We start from the raw sequence: 13,873 nt of genomic DNA, 5'->3' as shown, positions 1-13,873 counted from the left end.
CAGGAACAGGGGCGGTGACCTTGGGGGAAAAGCGGTTAAGAATGAGAGGTTTGAGAAGGGATACATGAAAGGAGTTAGGAATACGAAGAGAAGGAGGAAGATGGAGCTTGTAGGAGATGGAGTTGATTTGACTTTTGACTCCATATGGTCCGAGGTAACGAGGACCCAACTTGTAGCTAGGGACACGAAACCGTATATATTTGGCAGAGAGCCACACTTTGTCACCAGGGGCAAAGACAGGAGGAGTTCTTCTCTTCTTATCCGCATGTCTCTTCATGCGAGAAGAGGCCAGTGAGAGCGACTTTTGAGTTTCCTTCCAGATAGAAGAGAAGTCCAGGGTGAAATCATCTACGGCAGGAACTCCAGATGAAGTGGGGATGGGGAGGGGGGAAGAGGGTGACGGCCGTACACCACAAAGAACAGAGACTTGGCGGATGACTCAGAGTTTTTGAAATAGTACGAGAAATCAGCCCAGGGTAACAGGTCGACCCAATCATCTTGACGGGAGGAGACAAAATGTCGCAGGTAGTCACCAAGGATCTGGTTCACTCTCTCCACTTGTCCATTGGACTGCGAGTGGTAGGAGGACGAGAAATTTAATTTGATCTTAAATTGATTGCAGAGAGCTCTCCAAAATTTAGACACAAATTGAACGCCTCTATCCGAGACGATATGCGTGGGAAGCCCGTGAAGACGAAAGATCTGCAAAAAAAATTGCTTCACCAACTGTGGCGCAGAAGGAAGGCCTGGAAGCGGAGTAAAGTGAGCCATTTTGGAAAAACGATCAACGACCACCCAGATGACCGTGTTGCCATGGGATACAGGAAGATCAGTGATGAAGTCCATGGCTATGTGGGACCAAGGCTGTTCAGGCACCGGCAGCGGATGGAGAAGACCTGAAGGTTTCTGACGAGGGGTCTTGTCACGTGCACAGTATGTACAGGCTCGTACGAAATCGGTCACATCCTTTTCCAAGGAGGACCACCAATAGTGTCTGGCAATCAACTGTAAAGTCTTTTTTATTCCAGCGTGACCAGCCAGAAGGGAGGAATGGCCCCATTTGAGGATCCGGAGACGAAGACGGGGAGGAACATAAGTCTTTCCTGGACCAGAGAAGCAGGAGCAGAAGAGATCAGGCACTCAGGGGGAATGATGTGCTGAGGAAGGGTCTCGACTTCAGAGGCATCGGTGGTACGAGATAGAGCATCAGCTCTGACATTCTTGTCTGTGGAACGAAAATGGATCTGAAAGTTGAAACGGGCAAAAAACAACGACCACCTAGCCTGGCGAGGATTTAGCTGCTGGGCGGATTGGAGATAAGACAAATTTTTGTGATCTGTATAAATGGTGATGGGGTGAAGGGATCCTTCCAAAAGATGTCTCCACTCCTCAAGGGCCAACTTAATCACCAACAGTTCACGGTCTCCAATGGAATAATTTTTTTCTGGAGGTGAAAAGGTTTTGGAGAAAAATCCGCAAGTGACATTTTTTCCTTTAGCGGATTTTTGTAGGAGAACAGCTCCAGCTCCAACCTCGAGGAAGAAGGGCTTCTGAGGATCAGGTCTGGACAAGACTGGAGCAGAGGAGAAGGCGGCTTTGAGGTGGTTAAAGGCTTCCTCCGCCTGAGGCGGCCAGGATTTCGGATTAGCATTTTTCTTAGTCAGTGCTACAATAGGAGCAACGATGGCGGAGAAGTGGGGAATGAATTGACAGTAGTAATTTGCAAATCAGAGAAATCTTTGGATTGCTCGCAGGCCAGTGGGACGAGGCCAATCCATTACCGCAGAAAGTTTATCAGGGTCCATTTGAAGACCTTGTCCGGACACAATGTAACCCAAGAAGGGAAGACTTCTGCGTTCAAATAGACACTTCTCGATTTTGGCGTAAAGTTGATTTTGGCGTAGTCGCTGGAGCACTTGACGAACTTGAAGGCGATGTTCCTCTAGGTTGGAGGAAATAATGAGGATGTCGTCAAGATAGACTACCACACAAGAGTACAGCATATCCCGAAAAATTTCATTAACAAAGTCCTGAAAGACTGCTGGGGCGTTGCATAGACCAAATGGCATAACTATGTATTCAAAATGACCATCTCTGGTATTGAAGGCGGTCTTCCATTCATCGCCTGCTCGAATACGGATGAGGTTATATGCGCCCCTTAGATCTAGTTTGGAGAAAATTTTAGCACCTCGCAGTGTTCGGAGATGGGTGGCAGAGGATAGCGATTTTTTACGGTAATTTTATTGAGACCACGGTAATCAATACAAGGGCGGAGAGATCCATCTTTTTTTAGTGACAAAGAAAAATCCAGCTCCAGCCGGGGAAGAAGATTTCCGGATAAAACCTCTTTTGAGGTTTTCCTGGATGTACTCAGACATAGCTTGGGTTTCCGGGGCAGAAAGTGGGTAAATCCTACCACGGGGCGGTGTGGTACCAGGGAGCAGGTCGATAGGACAGTCATAGGGTCTATGTGGTGGTAAGACCTCTGCCTGCTTTTTACAAAAGACGTCCGAAAAGTCCTGATAGGCCTTAGGAAGACCTGGCAAAGGAGTAGCCATGGAGACTTGGCAGGAAGAAACTGGGTGAAGACATCGCTTGTGGCAAGAAGATCTCAAGCTCTTAATGTCCCCGGTGACCCAGTTGAAGGCGGGTGAATGACGTTGGAGCCAGGGCAAGCCCAGAAGAATTTCAGAAGTGCAGTTGGGTAGCACAAAAAATTCAATATGTTCATGATGGTGAAGTCCAACAGTCATGAGTAGCGGTTGAGTGCGGTAACGCATGGTGCAGACCAGTCTCTCTCCATTGACGGATGAAATGAAAAGAGGCTTGACAAGACGGGTAACTGGAATGTTGAATCTGTTTACTAGGGAGGCTTCAATGAAACTTCCTGCTGAACCCGAGTCCAAGAAGGCCACAGCGGAGAAGGAAGTAGCATTAGCGGGTATAGCAATCCGCACAGGTAAAGTCAATCGTGGAGAGGTAGAATTCACTCCTAGCAACGACTCTCCTACGTTGACTAGGTGAGTGGGTGCGTTTCTCAGACGCGGAGGACGAATGGGACAGTCTTTTTGGAAATGTTCGGTGCTTGCACAGTATAGACACAGGTTTTCATTCCTATGACAAGTCCTCTCTTGTTGGGTCAGGCGAGACCGATCCACTTGCATAGCCTCCTCGGCAGGAGGCACAGGAACAGATTGCAAAGGACGTTGGAGGAGAGGAGCCTAGGAGGAAAACTGCCTGGTGTGAACAAGATCCTTTTCCTGACGAAGCTCCTGGCGTCTTTCCGAGAAACGCATGTCGATGCCGGTGGCCAAATGGATGAGTTCAGACAGGTAAGCAGGAATTTCTCGTGCGGCCAGGACATCTTTGATGTGACTGGATAAGCCTTTCTTGAAGGTCGCGCAGAGGGCCTCATTATTCCAGGAAAGCTCAGAGGCGAGGGTGCGTAACAGGATGGCGTATTCGCCCACAGAAGAACTCCCTTGGACAAGATTCAGCAAAGCAGTCTCAGGTGAGGAAGCCCGAGCTGGCTCCTCAAAAACACTACGTACTTCTGAGAAGAAGAACTGGATAGTAGCAGTGGCAGGATCGTTGCGGTCCCAAAGCGGTGTGGCCCATGACAAGGCCTTTCCAGACAGGAGGCTGACCACGAACGCCACCTTAGACCGTTCAGTAGGAAATTGGTCCAACATCATCTCCAGGTGTAGGGAACACTGGGACAGGAATCCACGGCACAGTTTAGAGTCCCCATCAAACTTGTCTGGAAGAGACAGGCGGAAACTGGGAGCAGCCACTCGCTGCGGAGGAGATGCAGGAGCTGGCGGAGGAGATGGTTGCTGTTGTTGCGGCAGAAGCTGTTGCAGCATAGCGGTCAGCTGAGTCAGCTGTTGTCCTTGTTGCTCGATCTGCTGTGATTGCTGGGTGACCACGGAGGTTAGGTCAGTGACACTAGGCAGCGGAACCTCAACGGGATCCATGGCCGGATCTACTGTCAGGATCCGGACTGGTATGCGGAGAGGACACGGGTGGTGGATCCTCTGTGTCAGTGAGGAGATGGCGTGGGCCGTACCAGGGGAACGGAATCTAAGGGGTTACTGGTTTTCACCAGAGCCCACCGCAAAGCGGGATGGACTTGCAGCGGCAGGTATCCCCCGGGTCATTCCACCCGATAGCGACTCAACCTCACTGACTGCTGAGACAGGCTCGGTACACAAGAGCAAGGCAAGAGCAAGGTCGGACGTAGCAGAAGGTCTGGGCAGGCAGCAACGGTTCGTAGTCAGTGGCAACGGCAAGGGTCTGAATACACAGGTAATGGAACACACAGAAACGCTTTCTCAGGGCACAAGGCAACAAGATCCGGCAGGGACAGGAAGGGGAAGTGGGTTTTTATGGAGTGGGAAGTGCTTAGGAACTAATTGGGCCAGGCACCAATTAATGGTGCACTGGCCCTTTAAATCTGAGAGACCCGGCACGCGCGCCCTAGAGAGCGGGGCCACGCGTGCCGGGGCTGAGCAGAAGGACGGGGCCGGTAAGAGACACGGGGTGCGACCCACGGGATCGCATCCCCGCCGAGGAACATAGAGCAGCACTCCGGGTCAGACTCACAGACCGGAGCGCTGCAAGCAGAGGAGTAATGCCGCGAGCGCGCTGGAGGGGAAGCGGGGCCCGGAGCGCTCGGCGTTACATAGGCATTTTATGGCCGATACTATCGTTCAAGGGAGGGTTTCGCATATCTTTGTGAATCTTAGGAATTTGGTAGAAGACCGGTATTTTTGGTTCCTCTACCATTAGAAATTCTTCCTCCTTTTTAGTTATGATTCCTTTTTCCAGCCTTATTTTTAATAGTTTTTTTTAGATCTTTTTTGTTTTTTGTATTGATCCGTGGGGTTTTTATTCAGTTTTTTGTAGGTACGGGTTTTCACTTTAATAGGCGCATACACTCATGGTCATAATTTAACACAACTATACTGCCTCCTTTGTCTGCCGGTCTCAAATTATGTTATTGGTTTGGAGTGTTTTTATGGCTTCTTGTTCTGCTATGTTCAAGTTATTACAATATGGTTTTGTTGAATTTTTTGTAAATCCCTAACCATCAACTGTCAAAAAGCGTGACCGTTTTTTTTGATTGGTATGGTTGTACATAGAAGTAGGTGGTTCTGTTGTTTTAATTGGATTTTTTATAAAGTCTTTTTTTTTTAGTTAAATTCCTCTCTGCTATCATTTCTGTCCATTTTAGGAATTGTCCAGAGCAGCATATGTTTGCTATAGGGATATTCTCCTACTCTGGACAGTTCTTAAATTGGACAGAGATGTCAGCAGAGAGCACTGTGCTTGTGATGTCAGCAGAGAGCTCTGTGTTCCAAAAAGAAAAGAATTTCCTCTGTAGTATTCAGCAGCTAATAAGTACTGGAAGGGATAAGATTTTTTAATAGAAATAATTTACAAATCTGTTTAACTTTCTGGCACCAGTTGATTAAAAAAAAAAAAATATTCCACCAGAGTACCCCTTTAAGCTGGAGAAACCCGTAAAAGGCATCTCTGGGCAGATCTTTCTTGGATTGGAATTGTAAGAATTAGTAAAACCCAAAGACATTCTTTATAGTGCTAATAAAGGGAAAGGAACCCAGCTTCCAGAATATACATATAAAATCCTCAAAAATTGCTTAAAAATCCATTAATCCATTAGTTCTTTGTTGCAACCATTAATAGCCTTGCTAGTTTATTGATAAGCCAAATCATTGGAAGAAGTACGCTTTGCTCTAACCAGTTCACTATAGAAAAGTTGCAAATAGTATGTAAGGGATAACTATTGGCGTAAGTCATGATGCTGTGTTGCATTTTACTACAGTGTAAATTGTACTCTAAGGGGAAATTTATCAGGATAAGCATCTCATATGCTGGCCTAAATCTATCCTCACTAGTTCAGAAGTTTGCTGTACCTCCTTATGTGAGGGTGTTTATTTTTTTTGCCTGAAGTCCCATGCAAGTCTATTAGACTTCCAGTACCTTACTCCACAAGCTCTGCTCTGTATCTTCTGGTGAGTGTGACAGTCTGGCTTGCAAGCCACAACCCTCCCACAAAGCTATGCCCCCTCACGCAAAGACACATCCCCCCCTATTTTGACCCTTTCTGTGTATCTGTCCAGCTTGCAAGTCACGCCCACTCCCACAAAGCCATGTCCCATCTATTTTTGGCCTATGTTATGAAATGTCTTTTTGTGTTCCTTAACCAGAAAGGTGTATGGAGTGAGTTTTAAACAAAGGATCTTCTTTGAGAGGGGTCTCCTAGGCATGTACATAGGGACCTATAGGTGGTCTTTTGTAAACAAAATCAACCCACAGGTGGGTTGGAAAAGGGGCAGAGAAAACACAATAAAAGGCATTGCAAGGAGTATGGGTGTCTCTTTGTTTCTTCCTCTTCAGGGCCAGCGACCATAACACCTTCCATTCAACTTCCTGGTGGGACCTGATTCGTATACTGCTTTTGTTCCGGTCTCATACTTGCCGTATGGTTTCCCTGAAGCCAAGTATTTCAGAATTATATTCTTTTGTCTGTTTTATATTATAGTTGTACCTTTTAAGGAAAATCCACCGAAATAGCCAACAGATAGTCTCTTCTATAATTGTTGAATATGTGTTCATTTACACTGCAGCTTTAAGGGTCTAACTATCTTAGTATTGTATGTTTCTTTTTTCTTAGTTAGAACGTGTTTAGTTGATTGTTTATTAAACATTTTTATCTCTGCCAGTATTTGGGTGTTGGATATTAGGATATAACTCTTCCAAAATTCCTAATAAATAGGTTGGGTATGGGTGCTTATGTCTACACTCACCAGGTGGTTGGCAGGCATTATGTTAACCCCTGAGGCACATGGCTTACCCCAAGCCACGAACCACAACAGCCTATAATCTCTTCATCCCAACTCAGCTCCACTTGAGGACAGGATATAAGGTCGGAATATGAGGACAGGATATGAGATCGGGATACGGGGACAGGATATTAGGTCGGGATATGAGGACAAGATATGACGTCTGGATATGAGGACAATATATGAGAATGGGATATGAGGAGTGTCTGTTTATACTGTGTGTATTCAGTTAATTCAATGTGTAAGTTTTTCTTTTACTTGTTTGTACATGTACAATAAAATGAGAAAAAAGGATTTGTGTTTGATAAACTCAAGCACATAGGAATTGTGTGTGAGGGACTTGGGAACATGGTATTTGTGCAGGGCAGACTGGCACATGGGATTTGTATTAGGCAGATTTGGGCCCTTGAAAATTATCAGGCTAACTCTAGGGGCCCAGATCTGTCTTGCAGACTTGAGCCCACATGGGATTTGTGACTGGTAGACCTGGGCACATTCGTGCAGGAAACTCATGACGGTCACAAGGAACTTGTGTAGTAGGATTTATGTTGGGGAGACAGGGGCAAATAGGATTTATCTTAGGAGAACTCAGTTGGGGTATTGATTCACTTGGCCTTATTTGATTATCTAAGTGACTGAGGTGGTTTGCAGTTCCCTCGAGTTCACAGGCGGAGGAGAACACTGGGACCTCAGTTCAGTTTACCCTGGCACAAGCCTGGATTTTTACTACTGCTCATCCTGTTTAGCTTTGCAGAGGTCAACTTCAAGAGCAGTGAGGGAACACTTCAGAGCAACCTTAATATGTGGAGTGGACAAAGCTTTCAGCTCTACCATAAACACTTCCAGACTTCCTCTCCTTTACATACAGCCTGGTTTCTGATCAGAAAGAAGCTTTGTGGGTTAGGCGGGAACACTGTGAGCTGAATGGTATCAGCCATAATTGGAAGCAGTTGGTGCCAATCCAGCCAGCCGTGTTCCTTTCAGCGAATCCTTTATTGTATAGATGTCATGTCTCCATGGAGCAAGCACTGTGGGTCCTGGTTATCTCCATTTTCAATGATTGATTTATTCATGACTTCACAGAGACACCTGTAAATGTGATAACATGTATTCATTGCACTCAATGGAGATGAGGAGTGCTGGCCCTTGGTGACAACTTCTGTAGGATTGGCTTTAGAAATTGATCACATATGTTCTGTAAGAAAAACTAAATGCGTGAAATAACATGCCTACCTACAGGTACCCTTCATCCATCAGTAATATACCAAACAGTCACATGGGTGTATAGGCAGAGGGTGTGGATCCCACCCCCAGAATTGTAGCTGTTGTATTGAAGCCAAAAGGAAGGACACCAAGACAACATTTGTTATACAAAAGCTCTGCTGCATATGTCAATGCCATAAAAATAGAAGCCCAGCAGCTTAGTTACACCGGGAACAATAGTGACTGACCATAATGTCTGCAGACATTCACAGTGTAGAAGCTGTGTGGATTGTGATGTCTGTGCTGGCTTCATTTGTTCTATATTCTTTTATTATTTTGTATAGTTCTTATGGTTTCTCCCTCCAAACACATTCATGAAATGCAGCCTGTCGGCATTTCATATTCTCTAAAAATAACCTAAAGGCTTGAAATCAAAGCTAAGAATGGTAATTCATTGAGAATCTGCTCTTCTTCTCAGACTATACCTACTCTTCCCCTGTCCCGCAACAGCATCATAAAACATATATGAAGTGGATTGAGTTGTCTCTCAGTAGGAAAGGAAATGCTTCTCCTCTGTTTCAGGATAGGAATGTCTCATGTTTGACATATTTTTCCTCATATTCCATCCTTCAGTAGACTCCATGATTCACATGGCAAACTTTATACACGGCCCTCAGTGACTCTTAAAAAAATGGCCTTCTTCAGATGGAGCCGCTCAGGAAAGTCTCCCTAAGAAATGATGGGGGTTGGGGAATGCAGGGGGGGAGTTAAGATCTAACCATTCCCTGAAAAGGAATCCTGTCTTCATATATTATAAAATTCCGATTATTCCCTGTGCAATCCAGAGCAAGCCAACCTTCCTGTCTGCGGTATATATGAGGCTCTGGGACTTCTTCTGTCCATATGCTTACACATTTTAGCTTAAAATTAACAAAATCAAAACACAACCCTCGCTGCAGCAATATCTGAACCTGCAAATCACATGCCGCTAATAAAACGTGCAAAGGCAGCCAATATTCATGTGGGTTTTATGTTTTCCGTTCTGCTATTATTGCAGAGCAAAAAGTGAAGGAACATTTATATAGGTGGGTAAAGATAAAATGCCCTGCAGACCAAATGACTAGTGCAGGGCCATGTCCTATAGAATACATCAAGGGCACTGCAACACATGCAGATTTTGTGACGTTTCTAATGCAATTTTTTAAACCAATGCATGCTAATTTTAAGGCTTGTCAGGCATTTTTTAAGGTGATCACGTTGCCTTTAAAAGAGAAAAAAATACCCATAAAGCTGTGCTCACCTGCTTGATTTTCTGCCTCCACCATTCTAGCAGTGCCCAATCCCCACTGCTCACCACTTGCTGGTCCCCATCTTGGCACAAGGGAGTGGCCATACTTGTGTTGAGAGATGATCCAGGTACTGGTAACCTACAAGAACCAGGCTCCATCAGAATAGAAGCTGCAATAAATCAGGTAGATGGGTACAAGTAACCCCCCCCTTAGGCTGGAAAATGTTATTAAAAAGAAAAAATGCCAGAGAAAATATTTACTCTTTATACTGGGTATTAATTGTTAGACCAGTTTTCCCATCACATAGTGATCAAGCGATGATGTACAGTGGGGTAAAAAAGTATTTAGTCAGCCACCAATTGTGCAAGTTCTCCCACTTAAAAAGATGAGAGACCTGTAATTTTCATCATAGGTACACCTCAACTATGAGAGACATAATGAGAAGAACAAACAAGCAAGATTTCTGGCTCTCACAGACCTGTAATGTCTTCTTTAAGAGTCTCCTCTGTCCTCCACTTGTTACCTGTATTAATGGCACCTGTTTGAACCTGTTATCAGTATAAAAGACACCTGTCCACAACCTCAAACAGTCACCCACCAAACTCCACTATGGCCAAGACGAAAGAGCTGTTGAAGGATACCAGAAACAAAATTGTAGACCTGCACCAGGCTGGGAAGACTGAATCTGCAATAGACAAGCAGCTTGGTGGGAAGAAATCAACTGTGGGAGCAATTATTAGAAATTGAAGACATACAAGACCACTGATAATCTTCCTCGATCTGGGGCTCCACGCAAGATCTCACATCATGGTGTCAAAATGATCACAAGAACGATGAGCAAAAATCCCAGAACCACACGGGGGGACCTAGTGAATGACCTGCAGAGAGCTGGGACCAAAGTAACAAAGGCTACCATCAGTAACACACTACGCCGCCAGGGACTCAAATCATGCAGTACCAGACGCGTCCCCCTGTTTAAGCCAGTACATGTCCAGGCCCGTCTGAAATTTACTAGAGAGCAACTGGATGATCCAGAAGAGGATTGGGAGAATGTTATTTGGTCAGATGTTTTTGGTAAAAACTCAACTCGTCGTATTTGGAGGAGAAAGAATGCTGAGTTTGCATCCAAAGAACACCATACCTACTGTGAAGCATGGGGTGGAAACATCATGCCTTGGGGCTGATTTTCAGCAAAGGGACCAGGATGACTGATCTGTGTAAAGGAAAGAATGAATGGGGCTATGTACCGTTACATTTTGAGTGAAAAGACTCCTTCCATCAGCAAGGGCAGTGAATATGAAACGTGGATGCGTCTTTCAGCATGACAATGATCCCAAACACACCGCCCGCCCGAGATGAACTTTTGTTATTGACCTAATACTTATTTTCCACCATAATTTACAAATAAATTCTTTAAAAATCAGACAATGTGATTTTATGGATTTTTTTTCTCATTATGTCTCTCATAGTTGAGGTATACCTATGATGAAAATTACAGGCCTCTCTCATCTTTTTAAGTGGGAGAACTTGCACAATCGGTGGCTGACTAAATACTTTTTTTGCCCCACTGTATTTCTAGGATATGTCAATATTTTATGACCGGGGAGGTCTGACCATCACCAGTTGGGAGAATTAAATGGATTCAGTGTTGATCCCCTCTAGTTTTTTCTCTGAACAGCAATATAGCCCCTAAACGTGATGTAAGTGGGACCATACTGTTAGCTAACATTGTCCACATTTTTTTTTTCCACAAAAAATAGGAAAAATGTCCCAATAAAGTGTACTTTTTCACCAAAACACTTTAATACCAGCCTATGTTTAACACACATTTTTTGTGGTGTTTTTCCTAAATGTTTTTTCCTCACATCCTTATCTGCAGCAAAATAATCTTAGATTAGGAGAAACAGATTTAGATTCTAAATCATAAAGTTTAATGTCGACTGGGATTCCATTTGGCGTTTTTGGGGGGTCAAAAACGCTGTGGCCAGATGTTAGCTCTGCATCAATAGGGTAGTATGAAATGCCAGACCCACATATCATTTTTCTTTTTGCTCTTTTTTTTACTCTTTTTTTACTCTTTTTTTGGGTGTTTTTAGACTCAGGACTAGTTATCAAAATTGCAACATGTTGGGGCTATGGCCTTCATTTTTGTTTTGTTTAGGACAATTTTGCGTATTTCCTCGCTATAGACCCCCAATTCTTCAGTAGGAAACCTTGAATCACTGAAAAGTTGCAAAGATAACACATAATAAAAAATAACACATAATAAAAAAATACAGGGTATAAAACACCAAAGAAAAATCTCTATATTAACCCCTTGAGAACCAGGCCCATTTTGGCCTTAAAGGGGTATTCCAGGCCAAAACTTTTTTTTATATATCAACTTGCTCCGGAAATTAAATAGATTTGTAAATAACTTCTATTAAAAAATCTTAATCCTTCCAATAGTTAATAGCTTCTGAAGTTTTCTGTCTAACTGCTCAATGATGATGTCACGTCCCGGGAGCTGTGCATGATGGGAGAATATCCCCATAGGAACTGCACAGCTCCCGGGACATGAGTCATCAGAGAGAAGTTAGACAGAAAACAACAACTCAACTTCAGAAGCTAATAACTATTGGAAGGATTAAGTTTTTTTAATAGAAGTAATTTACAAATCTGTTTAACTTTCCGGAGCAAGTTGATATATAAAAAAAAGTTTTGGCCTGGAATACCCCTTTAAGGACCAGACCAATTTTATTTTTTCATTTTTGTTTTTTCCTCCTCGCCTTCTAAAAATCATAACTCTTTTATATTTCCATCCACAGACCCATATTAGGGCTTGTTTTTTGCATCACCAATTGTACTTTGTACTTACATCACTTATTTTACCATAAAATGTACGGCGCAACCAAACAAATATTATTTATGTGGGAAAATGTAAAAGAAAACCGCAATTTAGCAAATCATGGAAGGTTTTGTTTTCACGCTGTACACTTTCCGTTATAAATTACATGTTTTCTTTTTTTTTTTTTAAACAATACTTTATTAATTTTCACAATTACAAGAAAAAACAGACCAGGACAATCCCCTGGATTAGGTAAGTCAGATAAAGGTCAGTGTCGTACAACATGATCCTTTAATCAGTCCCGAAGGACCCTGTGTAAAAGTATCAAAAATAAAATACTAAAATATATACACCCCGTCTAGAAGTGCCAGATGACATACCAATAGCATGAGCAAAGCGCAGCCCGGCTCCACGACACCAACTTCGTGCAATAACGTAAGGACCCCATCCCCTAAAGGTCATCCCATAATAGCCTACCAAGGGAACCCGCAATTGCCCTCATCAAATACCATGTGGTATCCTTAAAGGGTTGTATCACTGTCCGAATTTCTTCATCTGAACAGAAAGATATCAAAAATGCCCTCCATTTTTTGAAGAAGGATTTCGCTGTTTTTTCCCTCATACGTCGTAAGTCCATCATATCTATGAAGAGATACTTCTTCATTTACAAAAGGATGTCAGACACCTGGGGCAATGCCGACTGAAGCCACATAGCAAGAATACAGCGTTTTGCCACCAAAATAAAGGCATGAACCAGTAGTGAAATAGTGTGATCAGGTGGAGGGATTTGCAGAACTATCAGTGGGACATCAACCGGGACAAGCCTATCACTCAAGAGTCGGAACAGGGAAGACCACAACGGTCTCACCCTCGGACACGTGACCAGGCCGTGCAGCAAATCGGAGTGATGAGCTCCACATTTAGGACAATCTTCAATGTGGTCCGGATGGTCAGGCATGTGAGGGAATCTAAAACCATACGTGGCGTGGTGCATGATTTTAAACTGGGTTTCTCTCCACTTCTCACTAACAATGGCCTTGCACACTTTAGACCACCCCTCCAAAATCAAAGGTGTCAAATTCTCCCTTCCCAGCTTCCTCTCCCAATAACTAAAGAGTGGGCGACCCTGCATACCCTCGCCTTTGTTTAAAAAATACCTATAAAGCCCTGAGAGTGAATGATAGCTATTACCCGAGGAGATGATAGAGTCAAACAAAGTGGATGTGTGTTCCCTAGATAAGTCCCTAAGTCTAGAGTCCAGAAACGCTCTAAGTTGCATATATGGCAAGGCATGCTCCGGGCCCAGAGAGAAGGTCTCAGCCAACTCAGGGAACGAGAGATACCTCTGTTCAGACGTACACATCAATTGGTGCACTTTCACAATGCCCGCTGCCATCCTGATAGGCAAGGGCAACCCCCCCACAGCAAACCTCCCCGCCCGCTGCGAAAGATCAAGGAGTTCGCTCTTGGAAGCATTCACCTGGTAGCCATAGGCTATGCCAAAATCATGTAACAAAGAAAAAAGACGGGAAATGTCCCGTACGGGGTTAGCCAAAAAGACCAGTAGGTCATCAGCAAAAAGAGCATGGGTGATGCACCCCCTTCCCACCTTTATACCTTTAAGTTCATGTGAGCGGGATAATACTCTAAATAAAGGCTCAATAGCTAGGTTAAAGAGCAACGGT

General features: G+C 44.0%; 1 long non-coding RNA gene across 1 annotated transcript in view; it reads right to left on the bottom strand.

Annotated features, from left to right (window-relative positions):
- The window catches only part of LOC130297015 (uncharacterized), a 75,972-nt gene that overhangs the window by 17,434 nt on the left and 44,665 nt on the right, over positions 1-13,873 (bottom strand). Inside the window, exon 2 of the long non-coding RNA XR_008849368.1 lies at positions 9,373-9,499. This is a non-coding gene — a long non-coding RNA (uncharacterized LOC130297015). The remainder of the gene's footprint in view (positions 1-9,372; positions 9,500-13,873) is intronic.

The sequence above is a fragment of the Hyla sarda genome, chromosome 12, assembly GCF_029499605.1.
Source record: "Hyla sarda isolate aHylSar1 chromosome 12, aHylSar1.hap1, whole genome shotgun sequence".
Lineage (NCBI taxonomy): Eukaryota > Metazoa > Chordata > Amphibia > Anura > Hylidae > Hyla > Hyla sarda.
The sequence above is the reverse complement of the archived record's forward strand: the minus strand, read 5'-3'. Positions and strand labels throughout refer to the sequence as shown.